The 17997-nt window shown below is 47.2% G+C and overlaps 1 protein-coding gene across 1 annotated transcript in view; it reads right to left on the bottom strand.

Moving 5' to 3' along the window:
• The window catches only part of RHBDF1 (rhomboid 5 homolog 1), a 44312-nt gene extending 39245 nt beyond the window's left edge, over window positions 1-5067 (bottom strand). The window contains exon 1 of the mRNA XM_044657727.1: window positions 4791-5067. The gene's annotated coding sequence lies outside the window, so the exon portion shown is untranslated. The remainder of the gene's footprint in view (window positions 1-4790) is intronic.
• Window positions 5068-17997: the final 12930 nt, after the last annotated feature.

Below are 17997 nucleotides of genomic sequence, written 5' to 3'. Positions count from 1 at the left end.
AAGGAGGAGAATGCCTGATAGTGACTACAGGGACAGAAGGCTTTCCAAATTTATTATATTGATTGCCATATTAATCTAAATAGAGGCCATCTCCTGCTCACCATGAGGATGATCGATTTGAAGCAAAAAAAAAAAATACAATATAATAAGTAAATGACAAAAATAACACTGGCCTTACTCAGGCCTTACTCAGATTTTTTATAGGCTCAGTTCATGAGGAAAGTATGCCATATATAAAGGACAATGCAATAGAAGGGAGGAGGGGGCTAAGTGGCTCAGTGGATAGAGTCCTGGACCAGAAGTCGCAAAGAACTGAGTTCAAATCAGATCTCAGACTTAAGTGCTATGTGTCTCCGGGCAAGTCACTTAACCTCAGTTTGCCTTCCCTGGAGAAAGAAATGGCAAACCACTCCAGTATATATGCCAAGAAACCCCCCTGGACAGAATGATCCACAGGGTCATGACTGAACAACAATAATGATTCAGAGGAGTTGCTTTACACAGACGTGAAGCTGAAAGTTGGCCCAATAACCCCCAACAAAGTAAGTAGCCGCAGGCAAAGGCCCTCCTTGCTCTCATGGGCCTCTCCTTCCTCATCTGTGGAATGGGGAGGGTTGCAAGCTGTAACTTGAAAACCAGAGAGACATGTACACACACCCCTCATACACACACACAAAATAAAACCAGACACACAAACAAAAAGCCACCACACAGGTATCCACATCTGGCCTCCACCAGAAAACAATATGGCATTCTAGACTCTAGGACAGCTTTGGACTCACAGGGTTCTGGCCCAGTCCCTGCAGAGTCAGTCACCAGGCAAGCAAGCAAGTGTCCCTGAATACATCTGGGAGGTAGACAGAGAGCAGGGACTGCAGCCAGGGAAGGCTGGAGGGATAGGAGAAGCAGAAGGGCTAGGGGGAGGTTCAGTCCTGAGAAATACAACAAGGGACACCCCTTCTCATCTGAATCCCAGGGCCAGAGCCATGGCTTTGCCCTTGATCATAGAACTGGGGAGCAGAAAGATCAGGCCCTGGGAAAAGACCTGGCCCTAGAAAGGAAATGGCAAGGGAAGGGGAGTCAAAGAGAATTCACCTCTGCTCGGCCCCCAGGAGCTCCCAGGCTGCTGTAAGGCTGTCGTCCCAGGCTCCAGCTGGGCCCCAAACCTGAAAAGCCAGTTTCATCCTTGAATCCTCTCCCTGCTCCAAGACAGTCTGAGCAAGGAAGGCTGAAGGGAGGGAAGGGAGGAGGGGGTTCCCAGCACATGGGTGTGGTGCAGCTTTCCCTCCCCCTCCTGATTTTCCCCTTCCCCAATATATGAGCCAGGTAGATCTCAGGCACTCCTCTCCAAAATTAGCCTCCCCTCTGAAGCTTATACAGAAAAAAAGAAACTGCACCTGTCCAGGACAAACCATTCTTGGAGCCAAAGACATCTAACTTTAGTAAAAAATTGGGGGCGTTTACACCCTCCCCTCGTAAAACCCTACAGAAAGATTCAAGGTTCCAGGGATTCCATCCACAGGCCCTGAAGGATCAGAGCATCAAGGCATCAGACACAAATTTCCTGTATTTGACCTGTATTTGTCTCCTTTACATTTCCATAATCAGCTAAAACCATTCTTCCAGAACTCTCTCCCTCCCCCACCCCACACACACACCAGCGCTGAAAGAACCTCCTACTTTACTGCCCCTCCAAATCCCTGTCCTTGATTCCCATGCCCTAGTCTCAATCCCCTTCCTAGGAGGAAGCTCTTGAACTTCTCTGGACAATGACCACATGCCTCTGGTACAACAGGGGATGTGCTCAGTCACAGAACTTAGAGATCTGACTCCCCTGTGACTAAATCACAAGTTACCCAAGTAAGTCAGGGCAACCCTCTTTGGGTCTCCCTTCCTTCAGCTGTAAGATAATGGGGGTAACCCAGTTGGCTTTGAGGATCCTTCCAGCTCTGAATTTGTCCAGGGATTCTTACTCTGGACTCTGGTCTTTTTGATAATTGTCTTCCTTAGCAATCCTATGCATTTTATACATGGAAATACATCATGCTGAGAAAGGGTCCATAGGCTTCACTAAAGTGCCAAGGCAGTTCATGACACAAAAAAATGTTTAAGAACTCCTGGTCTAATCCAATCCCATCATTTTACAGGGTAGGAAACTGAGGTCCAAAAAGGTAAAGACCCTTGAACACAATCATACATTTATAAATGACAGAGGCAGCAGTTGAACCCAGGACCTCTGAATTTCCAATGAGCCACAATGCCTCTGGCCCCCCACCACCACCTCTCCCACCCTAAAGTCCCCTTCTGAGTTCTGATGTTTCCTTGATTCTTATTCTACTCCTACTCTTCCCCCAAGAGAGGGTAAGGGAAAAGGACCCCTAAGAGTTTGGCCGAGAACTGAGGACATCCCAGGCCACAAGGGGGTGCCCATGGCAGGGGAGAAAGCCTTCCAGAGGCACTGGTATGAATCAGGTATGGGGCAATGTGGATCGAATGTCAGGCCCTAAGTGTGTGTGTTTACATGTTTATATTTACTCTAAAAATGATTAGCTGCATACAGGGGTATTGTGGGTAGGAAGAAGGAAGATAGCCAGTATGAACTGAGAGAAGATTACCACGTGTAGGGGTAGGAGCATGTCACTGTCCCCAAACTAGTTATTCCTGTGAGAGGGGGGAGGGGATGGAGAAGGAGGGTCAGTTCCTAATCCCAGCTTCCTTCTGAGTCACTGCGCAATTTTCCCTCTCCCGGACAGTTTCAATGAGTAGAATAAGCTCTGCTGTGTGTAGGGATGAGAAGAGAGGTATTAGAGATGGGTAAAAAGGCCAAGGAAGGAATCCTCAGCTCCAACTCTAACTACTTTTGTTTTTGGAAAGGGACCAGGTGAGAATTTATTAAGAAGTAATTATTGGGAAGAAGTTGAATTTATTTCATTCCATTTACTTATTCATTTAATATAATTAATTTATTGGTAAGTAATTATTGGTAGGAAGTTGAATTTATTTCATTCCATTTATTTATTGGTAAGTAATTATTGGGAAGAAGTTGAATTTATTTCATTCCATTTACTTATTCATTTAGTATAATTAATTTCTTGGTTAAGTAATGTATTAGGGCGTGAAGGAAAGTAGTACAGATTCTAGGCTTGTAGTCAGTTGGCCCTCCTCCTATATTCTAAGTCCCTTTTTACTGTCCTGCTCTAGGTAACTAACAGAAAAGGGACAAGGATGGAAAAGGGAAGGAGGTCCACTAGCTTATCTCTTTCCAGCCAGAAGCAAATAGGCACACAGAGAAGCAAGCCTTCCAGATTTCTCCCTACTGTCCACCCAGGGGCTCCTGGCTGGTCATTCAGCTGTTCCGGGGGATGGCTGGAGCTGGAGTCTCCATGTCCGGCCTGTTAGTGACTCCAGCCCACTGTCTGGCTGAGGGCCAGCTCAGGGGGATGTGCTAATCCTGCCTGGGGCTATTTTTACAAAACTCCCGTCCCCAGGAGGAATTCAGAGGAGGAAGAAACTTGCTTTTCTGGACCCCTGGCTCCAGTTTCTTCAGCTGCCCCTTCCCCAATGACCAGCCACTGAAACTTGCTTCTCAGGACCCCTGGCTCCAGTTTCCCAAGCTGCTCCCTCTCCAATGACCGGAGCCATTCCAAGCTTCTTGGCATCAGCCATCACACAAGGCCACACATTCTCTGCTGCAGCCACCCCTCCCTACCTCACCAGCCCGGCACCAATCTGCATCCCTAGGACAAGCCCTGCTCACTCCCACAACACTCCTCCCCACCCCCAACAGGGCCCAGGGCCAGGGTCCCAAGGGCTAGTGGCTAGGGGTACCTTAAACTTGGACTCATCTACTAAAGTGGTTCTCCCTTCTCTATTGGCTCCTAAAGATTCAGATGGAAACTAAAGTCGGACTCGCAAGTCCACTGCTTTTCCGTGTGCTTGTCAGTGTCTGAGTTTGTCTCCGCCCGTGTGTGTGTCAGTGTGTGTTAGTTTAAACAAAAGGTCTACTTGGTGATTAGCCTGGGAGGGGCAGAAGGCGGCTAGCCTGGACCCCTCTCCCCACCGTCCCTCTTATCCCGACTTTCCCAGTCGCAGCGGACCTGCGAGGATTTTCCAGTAGATGAGTGCCCAGTAGGGTTTTCCGGCATAAGTCTCCCCACCCCCTGTCCGGCCCATAGAGAGCCCTCTCAAGACACCCCAAACCCCTTATCTATCGAGAGGGTCTGATTATTGCGCTTGTTCTTCCACTCCAAGGCTATTCACTCCAGAACAGTCTGAAAGTGTCACTCCCAACGCCACCCACCCACCCAGCTGGACGCACGTGCTACCTAAAGTGGGGGCTAGAGGAGGACAGGGGCAGAGGTGAGGGGTGCTGCAGGTGATAGGAGCCTGAGCGACCCAAGGAGCCCGCCTCTCCCATCATCCTCCAGAAGCCAGAGGGTGCGCTGCTCCCCAAGGGACCTCCGAGGAGCCGATCGGTAGGGAGCCAAACAGCTCCCAGATGGGTCCCGCTCTGTTCCGAGGATGGATCAGCAGCAGCCCCGCGTCCTGCAGACTGCGGACTACAGACCCACCCGGGAAGAAGGCGGGAGCGGGGAGGAGTCGGAAAGAGAAGGCTAACTCCAGGAAAACCGGCTGGTTCTGATCCGGCCGAGCCCAGTGACAGCAACAGGGCTCTCAGCCCGCCCCATGCCAGGCTCCGGTCCGGAGCTCCCAGGGCCGGGCTGGCCCGTGGCTCCCCGCACCAGTGCGTCCCTCCCTCCCTCTCCTCGCTGGATCCCTCGTCCACTCACCAGCCCGCAGCCACCGCGGCTGCCACCGCCTCCAGCAGTCCGATCCCGGGGGCGGGCAGAGCCAAGTGGACAGTGCGCAAGGGGACCGTCTGGACTCTGAGTAATAGCCCGGGCCCCACACTCGGGCCGGCGGGCAGGGCTGAGAGGGGCAGGGCAGACGGCCAGAGCCGGCGCGGGGCTGCGGCCGGGGAAGGTGTGTCCCGCTCCAAGTTTGCCAGAGTCCCGGCGCCTGCCTGCTTCCCTCTCCGCCTCTCCTCGCCACTTCTCCAATTCTCCACTTCCCCGCCTCTCCTCCCGTCTGCTCTCCTCTCCGCCCGCCCGCCCGGCCGAGAATGCCATGGAGCGAGGGGCACGTAAATGAGAGGAGGGATCATGGGACAGAGGGAGGGAGCAAGACGGGAGGGGGCCCGAGCGGGGGCCGGGGGCAGGGCTGCGCGCCTGCCCGCCCGCTAGGAGAGCGCGCTGCGCGCGGCCATATGGGCTCAGTCATTCACGGCGCGCTCTGAGTCAGGGCTCTGGAATGCACGCGGGGCGAGCTCATCTGCCACACGGAGCCGAGCGGAAGCTGTTCCCTCCCACCGGCTGCAACCCAGACCAGTTCCAGGCCGGCTTCCCTGCTCCCCGACCCCGGGCCTTCACCTCGACCTCAGGCCGCTGCCTCTCACCCCAACCCCGCAAAGTTGGACCCCAGTACTCTACCTCTCAACTCTGCGGGGAAAACCCCAAGACCGTGTCCCACTCCTGGAGGGAGGTGACCCCCCCCACTCCAATATAAAGGTCTCACAGCTGGAGGCGGGATTTCAAAGCAGTCCAGTCCAACCCCTCCCCCCCTCCCCCCACCCCGGCCAAACTGGCGGGCCTGCCCTTGGGCCGCCACCACACCCCAGCCACAACTCTGCTCCTTGGGTCTTGACCTCATCCTTTTCCCCCAGCTGCCCCAGGGGGTGGGCCTCTCTGGGAAGTCACGGACTTTGCTTAGGTACCAAAGAACCTGGCAACGAAATGAAGGAATTGAAGTCAGGAAGCTCAGGCTCCACACCCTGCCTCTGAACCCGCACTTACCAACAACATTATTCCAGGCAGATCACTTAACCTCAGCTTTCCCATCTGAAAAATGGGGATAAGAACTCATAGTAATTTACTCAAATGAGATAATGTTAAGTAAAATATTTAAATTGTCGATTTTCAAACACTAAGATGCTCATTGTGGTTAGATGTAGGAGGTTGGGGGTAGGGAGGGTGGGCAATTTAGCCAAGTTCAGTCATTTCAGGTCTAGTCTACTTACTGACAGGCTCAGGACCAGCTTTAATTACATCCTAGACTATTTAGCTTGACTCAAAAAGTTTCCCCATCCCCCAGGGCCCAGACTATCTCCTGACCCAAACTCCAGATTGATCCCTAATCTTGACTTCAAACTGAACCCCTAGTGGAAGCCCCAGACTTACTCCTAACTAACCTTGGCTACCCTCCTCTAGGATCCATCCTTACCCAGAGATGAGGGTGATGGCAGCTTGTCAAAGAAAATGTCTATTTGGTAGCCGTGCATTTATGTAGCATGTTAAGATTTACAAAACATTTTCCTTTTACTGATCTCTCCCTCTAAGGCCTTCCCCTCCTCTGATCTGCCCCACAGAGGGGTCCCAAGTTTGGAATTTTGGAAACTTGCAATCTTTACCAAAGCTTCAGGTTCTGAAAAATTGATTCAGTCAACTTAACCACCCAAAGGCACAGCCTTTGAACTGGTCCAGCCTTGAGAAATGACTGGTTGGATTCAATGAAGTTAAAATTCCTTACTGGGACAGGAACTCTAGGCTCAGATAGTGGTGTGGCAAAGGCTGAGAGATTTACAGAAGAGCAAGGCCATTCTGGCCAGCTCTAGTCCCTGTTTGCCAGCCCTTGGCAGACCACTTCTGGGTGACTTCCATCCATCCTTCCAGGATGAAACGGACAGGCATAAATCTGCAGAGGGGAAGGCTTCCTTGATCTCTTTTAACCAGAGTCACATGAGTGACCTTGGAAGAGGCCACCCCTTTTCTCAACTCCCCTCAAGTCTGTTGCTCTCTTCCCACTCCCTTGGGCCATCCATTGTTCCCTGCCAGTGCCAGGAGCAGCCTGTCCCAGACATAGGTCTCAGACAGATAACAAGACCAGAAGGCAGACCTCACTTTATACAGAGATTTGATCTGAACAATTACATAGAAAATAGAATCATATTTTATATGCACCAGAGGGATAACGCACAGGATAATGGAAAGAGCCCTGAATTTGAAGTCCATTGATCAAGTCTTAGCTCTAAACACTGTATTTATTCACTGAGATCTTGGGTAAGTTGTCCCTAGAAGCTGTTATTTCCTACTATGTAAAACCTTCTGGACCATCTTTGGGAGTGAGCTATTAAAAGGGAAGAGTTTAGTTAAGCTAGACTGAATATAAATATGAGCCATTAATATAGAAAAGAACCAATCTGGAATCCTTCCTTTAAGTCAGTGATTCTCAAAGTGGGCGCTACCGCCTCCTGGTGGGTGCTGCAGCAATCCAGAGAGGTGGTGATGGCCACAGGTGCATTTATCTTTCCTATTAATTGCTATTAAAATTTTTAAAAAATTAATTTCCAGGGGGCTAAGTAATATTTTTTCTGGAAAGGGGGCAGTATGCCAAAAAAGTTTGGGAACCACTGCTTTAAGTGAACTAACCTCCTAACTTATCCTTTTATATATCCATAGGTTTCTTCTATAGCAGGGGTCGGCAACCTTTTTGGCCGTGAGAGCCATTAACGCCACATTTTTTTAAAATGTAATTTCGTGAGAGCCGTACAGTGCTCACAGTGCGCGCTACTGTAACAGTGACTGAAAAAAAATTGACTTTATGGCTCCTGCAGAAAGAGCCATATCTGGCCCTCAAAAGAGCCAGATATGGCTCAAGAGCCATACGTTGCCGATCCCTGTTCTATAGGGATGGCTCAAAGTGAAGTACATGTCCTAGCTAGACCTAAGCATCTGAGCCTGGGATAGTCCTGGCTACCATTCACATGAAACTGTGGTACCCCTCCAAAAGCCAGAAAGACTGCCTCTCCAAGGCCACAGAGACAGTATATCTACTCATAAGGGAGAATATCTCCACATGCCACAGAGAAATCTCTAGGCACTTCAAAGACATTTTCACAAACCAGGGACTATCTCTAGATTCCACAGAGATAGTGTTTCTATGCAATATATAAATATTATGTAAATCAAAGCAATGAGCCCCAGAATTCAGGCTCTAGATCTCTCATTGATTTCTTTTTAGACCCTTACCTTCTGTTTTAGAAGCAATACTGTGTATTGCTTCTAAGGCAGAAGAAAGGTAAAGACCAGGCAATTGGGGTTAAATGACTTGCCCAGGGTCACACAGATAAGGAGCATCTGAAGCCAGATTTGAAACCAGGACCTTCCACCTCCAGCCCTGGTCCTCTATCCACTGAGCCACCCAGCTGCCCTGGCAGATGGACTCCCTCACTGACTTCTTAATACAGTTATTTAGAAGTAGACTAAAGTTCCAAATCACCCCCAGCAAACTCCTTAGGAATGCTGGGTTGACATAGAGACAGACATATGGACAGTCATCTGGTCCTCCTGCCAGGACAAGTGCTGGTCCTCACTGAAGCTGGCAGCTTAATTAACCCCGTCTATAAGACTGCAGAAGGTTAGCCCTTTATTACTTCCCCATGACTCTGGCTTCCTGGAAGACCCCTGGCCTTGTTAGCTGGGGTGTTAGAGCCCCCACAAGAACTTCATTCACTTCTTCTTCATCTCTTGGCTCTACCTTAATGACCATGGGGGAAAGTGATTTGAGCAAGACAGGGTGTGGGGCCTGGGAAGTCATCAAGCCTCTCAGGAGAAAATTAGCTCATCTCTACCCCACCCAGCCTAATTCACATTAAAGTGCCATTCAATGGTGGTGACCACAGAAGCTCTGAACCCACTGAGACAGGAGTGGTAGAGGGTAGGATTTTGTTGGGTTTCGTTTCCTGGAAGAAGAGGGGAGTCCTTATTATCAAAGTTCTCCCTCTTTCCTAGAATCACAGAACCTAAAGTTAGCAGAGATGTTGAAACAGAAAAATGTCAGCCAGCACTAGAAGGAAACAGTGGAATAATGATAGGCAAAACTAATAGAGAATATTGTGGTTTATAGAATGTTTTACATACACTTTATGGCAAAAGGTACTAGATTTGGAGTCCGGGTTTGAATCTGATCTTATCCATGACCACTTTTTTTATCTAAGGAAGTAAGTGCCTTATCCTCTCTGGGATTCAGTTTCCTTATCTATAAAATGAAGTTAGAGGAAATAACTAAGGCCCCCTTTCTAGTTCTATGCCTTATGATCTCATTTGATCCTCTTAACAACTCTGGGAGAAGCTAGTGCAAGGGTTATTATCTCCATCTTAAGAATGAAGAATAGAAATGATAAAACCTCTCAGAATACAGAATGCTCTAAGGCAGTGATGTCAAACTCTGGCAAGAGTGAAACCTGCATCAGATTAAAATGTAATTGGGGAATGTTTAACAAAATAAATAAAAATATAATACAATATGGGTAATGTGGTTTTTCGAGTCAGTATGCAGCCTGCAGGAGTCTGTTTCCTGAGACTAGCACCCCTGCTGGAAGGTGAGCTGAGCAAGTCAGAGATGGAAGGAACATGGAACATGTTATAAGAACATGGCCTCTTAGAACACAGGCCACAGGAATGATTTGCCTAAGTTCACGTAACAGCTGGTAACCAAAGCTGGTAACCAGAGCCCAGGTCTCTTGACTCTCAGTTCAGTCCTCTTAATCCAGTCTGTACCACAATGTCTCTGTATCCTCTCAGCCTCATGGCATTAGATTCCAAACCTAGGCTCTTTTTCTTCAAAGTTTTATTGATATCTTTTCTTAAAATTCTTATATTCTATCTTAGAATCAATACTAAGTATCAGTTTCAAGGTAGACAAGCAGCAAAAGCTAGCGTTAAGATTAAAATTTTCTTGAGAGACTGATTTTGGGATAAAAACACACGTTTATTGATTATATCAGGTTTGTTGGTTAGGCCAGCAACATAACTGATGATAAAGCGATATATAAGTCTCTATGGCTCTCTCATGACCAGGGAACACCTGAGCTGGGTCAGACAGCTTAATGAATAGATTTTTAGAAGCTCATTGTTCAGCCTCTCCCTTGAACATCCCAAGACATCTTTAATTGGTGATAACTAATTAAGAGGTGCTCCATTAGCCTATTCACCCCTCCCCATTCCCATAGGTGGGCAGGTCTCACCCACAGGAAAAGAACCCCTCTCCCCTTCATTTATTAACCAAATTATGTAATATATATACATATGTATATATATATTTTTTAAAACCCTTACCTTCTGTCTTGGAATCAATACTGTGAATGGGTTCCAAGGCAGAAGAGTGGTAAGGGCTAGGCAATGGGGGTCAAATGGCTTGCCCAGGGTCACACAGCTAGGAAGTGTCTGAGGTCAGATTTGAACCCAGGACCTCCCGTCTCTAGGCCTGACTCTCAAATCACTGAGCTACCCAGCTGCCCCCCAAATTATATTTTTAAAGGAAAATATTACTTGGGATTCCCAAGGATGGATAAAATGTAAAAAGCAGCTGACTAGATGGTATCCCTGATCCAAACACAGGAATACATAGTAATTCTCCCTAATGTATAGGAATTAATACACTATGTGAAAAATAAATTCTCACACTGGGCAATTGGGGTTAAGTTACTTGCCTGGGATCACATAGCTAGGAAATGTCTGTGATCAAATTTTAACCCAGGACCTCCCATCTCTAGGTCTGGTTCTCTATACACTGAGCCACCTAACAGCCCCTGATCCCTATTGTTTTTTAGGTCACAGCCATTACTGAATAGACCCCTAACCCTCTCTTCTATAGGAACATTCTCCTGTAGCAAAGAAAGAACAATTCAGTAAAACCAGTCTGCAGAATCCCCCTTCCAGTCACCTACTTCTCCCACAATCAAGCAAAAAGCATTCATTAAGCCCCTATTCCATGCCAGACACTGTGGTTGGCGCTGGAGATAGACAAAAAAGAAACAACCTTTCTGGTCACTTACGTTCTTTAGGGAAGACCAAAGGAAGAAGCATTTCCTCAGCTCCTCTCCCGGGTTAGCCTTGATTATTCATCAGTATCTTTTTTTTTTTTTTAACTCTTGTCTTCTATGTTAGAATTGATACTAAGTATTGATTCCAAGACAGAAAAGCGATAAGGACTAGGGAGTTGGGGTTAAATGACTTGCCCAACGTCACATAGCTAGGAAGTATCTGAGGCCACATTTGAATCCATGACCTCCCATCTCCAGGCCTGATTCTATTCACTGAGCCACTTAGCTGCCCCTCAAATATCTTCCTTAGACTTATTCCCCACCCCCCTCCCCAGGCCAAGGCTACATGTTCTCTCTCCAACTTAAAATATAAGCAAAGTGGTGTGGCTCAATGGCATTAAATTCCTGGGAGAAATCCAGGCCTCAGTTTCCTTCACTAAAATGAAGGAGATGGACTAAATGAGCTCAAAGATTTCTTGATAGCTATATGGTTCTACAAACCTGGAAGACAGCATTATACTTCCTCCCTCTAGAACAGGGGCCGGCAACCTTTTTGGCCGTGAGAGCCATAAATGCCACATTTTTTAAAATGTAATTTCATGAGAGCCGTACAGTGCTCACAGTGCGCTCCTGTAACAGCACCTGAAAAAAAATTGACTTTATAGCTCCTGCCTCAAAAGAGGCAGATATGGCTCCAGAGCCATACGTTGCCGACCCCTGCTCTAGCACCTGTTCCAGAGCCTGCTAAGAATACTCTCTGCTGGTTCCTCTCCTAAGCTAACTCTAATCCCTCTTATAGCCATTCAAACACTTTTATTCTATTTTTTTTTTTAGGCTATTACCTCCTATCTTAGAATCCATACTGTGTATTGGTTCTAATGCTGAAAAGTGGTAAGGACTAGGCAATAGGGGTTAAATGACTTGCTCAGGGTCACACAGCTAGGAAGTGTCTGAGGACCTCCCATTTCTAGGCCTGACTCTCAATGACTTCATTCTTAATAAAAGAAAAGCCAATTCACTCTGTCAGAAAGGCCTTCTGGTCCCATTCCTTTAATTTTCCCTTAGCCATTCAACTTTTTCTTTTTAAACTGAGAGGCAAAAGCAAGATATGGTAGATAGCTTTGAAATCAGAAAGACCCAGGGTCAAGTGCTGCCTCTGACTGGTCCTGACTGTGTGACCCTGGGCAAGTCACACTATAAGCAGCTTACTAAGCCTATAATTTGCAGAAAACTGATGACCTGCATTAGTAAAAAAGTTTCTTCATTAGAGACTTCCTTAAACCAAGGAAATCAGAGGCTCAGTCCCTATCCTTATTCAGTTTTCATTACTTTACTCTTATATTTTTATATAAATGTACCAATACAAATATATCACCAATAGGCATGAAAAATTAAGTGGGAATTTGGGGGGAGTTTTGCAGAAGCCACAGATGCCTCTATAAGGCCAGCAGATGACACAGAAACTCAGAAATGCATAAATATAGTATTGTATAATATTGACATATTTTATCTTTTAACACCATGAATGCACACAATTTCTTTTTAAAAGTTAAAATAAATAAAAAGTTAAAGTTTGCAAAAAGAATGCAAAAGTCAACAGATAATGCACAAAGGCTAGAAAGGTAGAGATATCTTTAAAAGTTTAGTAACTCATAAATACATATAAAGTACAGTAAACATCTCATAAGAGAAAAAGAAAACATTTAGACTTCTTGGATACAAAGGGAGAGTACAAAAACGTTTATGAGGATTTTCCAGATCATCTGTGCTCCTAACCCTCTGGATGTGGAAGGGATCCCCATACACAGGGATGCTTTTGCCTCAGTACAAAATAAATGGTGTCCCTGCCGCCTCCTCATTTCCTTCCATGGTCTTCCTTTTCCAGTTGAAACATGGATACAGATGGGCTGCTAGAATCCTTTGGGAAGGAGGACCCAGAACCACTGGAGAAGACAGACAGACGGAAGCTGTGGCCAGATCCAGGACAGAAGACCAATGATTCTTCTCAAAGCTCTTGTAAATCCCAGTTTAGAGAAGCTCTCTTCTAGCCCAGCCCACTCTGGGCCTCCCTAAAGGCACTGGAGGCATCTGCTTTAGAGAACACCCACACAAGTCATTCCCTACTCCTCTCCCCCATTGCCTTTGCCCTTGCCCTTTCCTAGAGGGACAAAATGAATTGTCCCTGCCCGGAGGCTGGTGATTTGTTCTCCCCAGAGGGGAATTTCCCAGACTTCCTTTCTCTTGACTAGGCCTAGTGAGTACTCCAGGAGTCAGCAGCACTGACCCACCCCTAGAAAGTCCCTTCCAGCTGGAAGAACTACCCTTTATCTAACTCTTGGGCTCCAGTTCTCTGAGGCAGGGGAGACAGGAAAAGGGGAAAGGAAGGTGAAGAAGGGGGTAAAAGCTGGAACAAATCTTAGTTTCATTTTGTGCTCTCTCCCAGTCTCTCTCTCTCTCTCTCTCTCATCTCTCTCTCTCTCTCTCTCATCTCTCTCTCTCTCTCATCTCTGTCTCTTTCTCATCTCCGTTTCTCTCTTGGCTGCCTCTCTTATCTCTCTGTCTCTCTCTACCTCTCTCTCTGTTTCTCTCTAGTCTGTTTCTGCCTGTTTCTGTCCCCCCTCTCTTGTCTGTCTGTCTCTCCCTCCTCTCTATCTCTCTCTTGTCTCTGTCTGTTTCTTGTCTCTCTTTCTGTCTCTGTCATTCTTGTCTGTCTGTGTCTCTCTTTTGTCTCTGTTTCTGTCTATGTCTCTCTCATCTGTCTCTCTCTTATCTCTCCCTCCCACTCTCTGTCTCTATGTGTGTCTCTCTTGTCTGTTTCTGTCTGTCTCCCTCTCTGTCTCTCTTTTGTCTGTCTCTGTCTCTCTCTCCTCTCTGTTTCTCTCTCTGTCTCTCTTGTCTGTCTCTGTCTCTCTCTCCTCTCTTTCTCTCTCTCTCTCTGTCTTTCTCTTCTCTATCTGTTTCTGTCTCCCTCTCCCTCTCTCATCTGTTTCTGTCTCTCTCCCTCTCCCTTTCTCTGTCTCTCTCAACTGTCTGCTTCTGCCTCTGTTTCTGTTCCTCTCTCTGTGTGTCTGTCTCTGTCTCTGTCTCTTGTCTCTGTTTCTGTCTCTCTCTCCCTCAGTTGGTCTCTCTGTCTCTCCACCCCCTCTTCTATTTGTAGGTCTGTATTTGGGGGTGGGGGTAGAGGGAGGTAGAGAGAAAGATGAAGGGAGGGAAGAGACTGCCTCTTTCAGGGAGGAGTGGAGTGGAGAGACTATGGCTAAAGGAGCCCCCAGTTTAATGAGTCAAGCTCTTCTGCTCCCTGTCCCTCCCCCCTCCCGCCAAGGTTCCCCACCCTGGTTGAGCTCTTGCTACCACTTCCCTTGTGGGAAGGCAGCAGGATTTGAATGTTTTAGAGGATTGGGTGGGTCTCCTCCCCATCCTGCCCCATTCTATACCCCTGGAAAAAAAAATCTCCCCATAGCTTCATAGCTTGACCATGATGCTTGAAATTCCATCATGGGCAATTCATTCTTCTGGATTAAGACTCCTTATTCTCCCTATCACACAAACTTCAGTCCTTCCCTCCCCAATTCATTTCCCCCAGAATCCTTCAGGAAAAGTAGGAGAGAGACTGGGAGTGTGATTTCAGGATCCTTCAATCTTTCCATGAGAGATGGGGGGGTGGGGGGGGGGAAGAAGAGGGCTCTGAAAACATAGTAAATACTGGGAGGGGGTAACCCATAAAGTTCTTATCAGCCATTAACACCTCGAGGAAGGGAGTTTCTCAGGCTCTAGCTATCTAGAACCCCTGGGGATGGGAGGGAAGGGTGTGACAAAGCTGAGTTCCTAGAGGGGTTTAAACCCGAAGAAGAGTCCTGGAAACAAAGGTATTACTTTGTTCTCTGCCCTACATCTGGACTCAAGCATGTCCGGCAGGAGGTAGGACACCTACCTTTTCCCTGAGGTAGTGAATCGGCCAGTTCCATTTTCCCTGTTGTCTGCAAAGAGCAGTAGAGGGAGATGGGAATATAGAGGTCCTGAGCCAGAATGCAACTCATTCATTTCCTTCCACCCACTCTCCCCTGGACCTGTGGGAGATGGAGGGAGAGGAGATGAGGTCTCTTCCCTCCAACAGAAATCCACCCACTGTCTCCAGTCAGTTTTCCCCTTTATCCTTAGACCAAAAAGTAAAAAGATTCCAAGAAGTTACACCTCTGAGTATCTTTCCCTTGCCTCTCCCAACAACTTCCATGTTCATCTCCAAAAAAATCATGTGTGCCCCTTTCCAAGACAGGTAAACTGAAACCAGAGAGGAACTGATCAACCTAATCATAGGGACTAGCCTGTGCTAGGGTTGAGGGGAACAAATGAACCCCACCTTCCATCTGACAGCACCCAGAGGAAAGAGAAAGAGAGAACAGGGAGAAAGAATCTGAAACCAGATACATTAGTTATATGACCCTGGATAAGTCATCTTACCCCTTGAGTGCTCAGTTTCCTTCTTTGCAAGATAGAGTTAAGACTCTATGATCTCTCAAGTCTCTCTGAGCCCTGACATTCATGCTCTTTGTCCTAAGATACCCTCTAGTCCTAATGTTCTATGAGTCTATGAATTAGAGAACAATACCAGACAACTTTATATATAATTAAGAACTGTACTGAATAAAATATAGGGTTCAGAAATAAGTCCTTTGGGCTAGTGGAGAAGGGAGCAGTGTGGCTTGTAGTATCCTATGATCAAAGAATATTAAAGCTGAAAGGAACCTTAGAGATAATTTAGCATAATAAAAGCAGAGGAGAAAATTGAGGGCCAAGAAAGGGAAGTGATTTGCCCAAGGTAAGCCAAGGAGTTAGAGGTAGAGCTGGGGCTTTGTGTTTCTCTTCTATATCCTACTAAATCTTAGAAAAGGCTCCTTGAAGAATTATTGGACTTAAACAATCAGAGATAGTAGAGGCAGAAGAGGAAAGCAGTTCAAGTAGGGTGGAAGACAGCATAAACAAAGACAGAGAGGTGAGGATGAATTTGGTATGTCTATGAGACTCCAGCTTGGTGGGAGTGGAAGGCTGGGGCATGGGAAAAAGGAGAGATAATGTCCCCAGATGCCCTCCAGGTCCCTGCCAGAGGGCTCCTTCTCCCATCTCATACCATTGCCAGCTTGGTCATTCTGAGCTCCCAGGGGAGACACCCATGTTTGATGCCTCAAATTCTTGGTCCCCTGCCAATGTCCTCATCATCCAGTCAGAGCTAAAACAGGGCTCTGGACCAGCCTGGAGGGGTGGCACTCAGACGGACTGGCAGCTGGTGGGCTGGCATTGCTGTCCCCCGGGTAGTCTGGATGGGGTTGGGCAGAGGCATCTGTCGGACAGGCTGACACTCATGGCCAGCCTGCTAAGGATTCATATCTCTCACAGCTATACAGATACATAGTAAAGCTAGTACTTGAACTCAGGCCTTTGACTCTAGAGCCAGTGTTTTTTCCATTGTGCCATCCTATCTCTGACACTCCCCCAGCTCCTGCCCCTCTCACATATCTCTCTGATGCTTTGTCAGACTCTTTCCTGTTTCCCAGACCCCCTCCTCACCCTCTAGTCTCAACTGAATAAAGTTCCACCTATGGGCCCCAGCCCCCACGTAGTACAATGGAAAGAGCCCTGGCTCAGAATTAGAAGACCTAGATTCAAGTCCTGGTTCTGCCATTAACTTCCATACCTTCAACTCAGTGAAGGGCTGCCTAAATTCCCTTCCAACTCTGACAGCATATGTTCTAAAGTCCCTTCCAACGCTACCAATTCTGGGCTCTAAGGCCGCATCCAGGTTACAGATTCTGTATTCTGTGGGCCTAGGATTCTCTTTTCTGGGCAGGCTCTAGGAGCCTGGGACAGCTCCTTCCCTAACTCCAAAGGTCCCTGGGGAAGGGAGCCAGACATCTCCTTTGGAAACAAAGTGAATTCTGGTTCTTTCTTCCTTTCCTCTAAGACTGTCCAGATGGTATTGAGCCTTCAGCTCCATCTAAGTCCCCTCAGCAAATGACACATGCAAGCATGGATGAACTTTGCGAGCCTGAACTGCACACATGTGCCCTCACACATAGACGCATGTGCTCGCTGTATTCCTTTTGCCAATCCCACAACTTCAGCTTTCTGGTTCTACTTTCTCACTCCCTTTCCCTTACCAGAAACCCTCAGGAGACCTGAAGCCAGAGCCTCCACTCTGTTCTCTGAGCCTTCCTACAACCATACAGCTAGCTCCCAGGAATAGAAGGGCCCTGAGAGCAAGGGACAGATTTCCTTAGTCAGAGGTGAGGTTTTTATCTACCTGCCTCTCAATGAGACCAAGTGATTTAATCCAATAAACATTTATTAGGCACCTTACTTTGGATACCATTTTATGTTTGGCATGAGGGAGTCAAAGACAAAAAATTGGCAATTCCAACCCTCAAAAAAACTTACAACCTCTTGTGGGGACTATGACTATGCTCTCCCCCTTCCAGATCTCCCAACTTCTATGGAGGGCACCACCTCCTCCCAGTCACCTGGGAACCCTTCTTGATTCTTCCTTCTCCCTTAAACCCCATCTCCAATTGGTGTTTTCTAGGCTCGCTCATTTTACTTCTGTGATATCTATCAAATCCTTCCCCCCACTTTTTTTTTAACCCTTACCTTCTGTCTTAGAACCAATACTGCTATCAGTTCTAAGGCAGACGAGCAGTAAGGCCTAAGGAATGAGGTTAAGAGATTTTCAAGGGGTCACAAGCTAGGACTTCCCCTTCTTTTCCCTCTTGTAGTTATTACCCTAGTTCAGGCTCCTGTGACCTCTCATTTGGACTACTTTAAGATCACAGGGTAATAAAGTCCTCCTCTTTCTCCTACTGAGCATTCAGATATTTCCTTCCTTTTTTTTCCAGTGGATGATGTAGGAGCCCTGGGCCAGTTATAGGACTTAGTGCTGAGAGCTCCCTGACTATAGCTGAGTTGAAAGAGCTAATGACCCCCACACAAGGTGCAATGATTTCCAGGAAAAGGCTATTTCCAGCAGTGGGCTTTCTTAGAGTGCTCCAGTTGATAAGATATAATCTCAGCAAAGGATAGAGAAGAATGACCTTCTCTACTCTAATAATATTGGCACTGACCACTGGTGC

Source organism: Gracilinanus agilis, chromosome 1 (genome assembly GCF_016433145.1).
Source record: "Gracilinanus agilis isolate LMUSP501 chromosome 1, AgileGrace, whole genome shotgun sequence".
Classification (NCBI taxonomy): domain Eukaryota; kingdom Metazoa; phylum Chordata; class Mammalia; order Didelphimorphia; family Didelphidae; genus Gracilinanus; species Gracilinanus agilis.
This window is presented reverse-complemented; position numbering and strand designations above follow the sequence as displayed.